Raw genomic sequence first — 1,053 nt, 5'->3', positions numbered from 1 at the left:
GAAGGGAAGGGAAGGGAAGGGAAGGGAAGGGAAGGGAAGGGAAGGATCAAAAGACGAAGACTTCTAGAGGTGGCTGGGGCAACATTAGATATTCCTGTGAGAACAGCCTTGGGATTATAGTATTGAGTAGACTTCAGGGTATCCAAGCAAGTAGTGGAGCAGAACAATTTGCAAAAGATGATGCGAGTCGAGAGAATGCAGCAAGTTTGTTCCATCCTGCAGAGACTGCAGCACGTGGAAATGATTGCATGGTTAACTGCAGGACTAGTGCCATATAAAAGATGCACAACTGTAAAAGTCAGTAGATGACAACACGGAGTGGAGCCATAGTCCCAAGAAGAAAAGAATATATGCAAAATTATTTTCTTAATAAGGACGGAAGGCTAAAGAAGCAAATCAAACTGAAATTTTTCATTGAAACATCTGTTCTTAATGACGATCCCTCTTCTAAAGGAGAAGCCCCTTATTTCAACTTTCAATGTTTAAAATAGTTGGACCAGCAAAAATGTAATTGCATCTTCAGCCATCAAGAAGTGGAGATCTTCATCTCCAAGTTCTTTGACAAAAAGTCTTCAGCAAAATTTCATTTTATTTTTGGAAGTTTTTCTTCAGCAAGGAATTTTAGCTTCACGACTTCTGCCTCCAATTCGGGAAGAAAAGCAATAGGTCTAGTATTATTATTTTAAAACAACATTTTAAACATACATATGTCCCACTCAGAAGGAAAGTGCTTCTTTCCAGCCAATTCCACTACAACTTTCATTGCTTTCCTCTAGTGATGAGGAGCTGTATATCAGTCTGACATCATTCACAGGTTTCAAAACGATGTATCTGCTCAGTAGTAGTTGAGTTTTTATATTCAGGGTTCCCTAGTTCAAACTGGTAAGGAGGGCAGTCTCAGGAGTATCACTGCGAGCTGCTTGTTTGTAATAATAATACATGTTCTTTTAATTGCTGTGGGCCTACAGGTAGAAGTCAGATATTCAGAAATGGTACCCACTTCTACTGATAATTCAGATTAGTACAAGAACTACTTCATACCCCAACAGAGAG

The sequence above is a fragment of the Meleagris gallopavo genome, chromosome 1 (genome assembly GCF_000146605.3).
Source record: "Meleagris gallopavo isolate NT-WF06-2002-E0010 breed Aviagen turkey brand Nicholas breeding stock chromosome 1, Turkey_5.1, whole genome shotgun sequence".
Lineage (NCBI taxonomy): Eukaryota > Metazoa > Chordata > Aves > Galliformes > Phasianidae > Meleagris > Meleagris gallopavo.
This window is presented reverse-complemented; position numbering follows the sequence as displayed.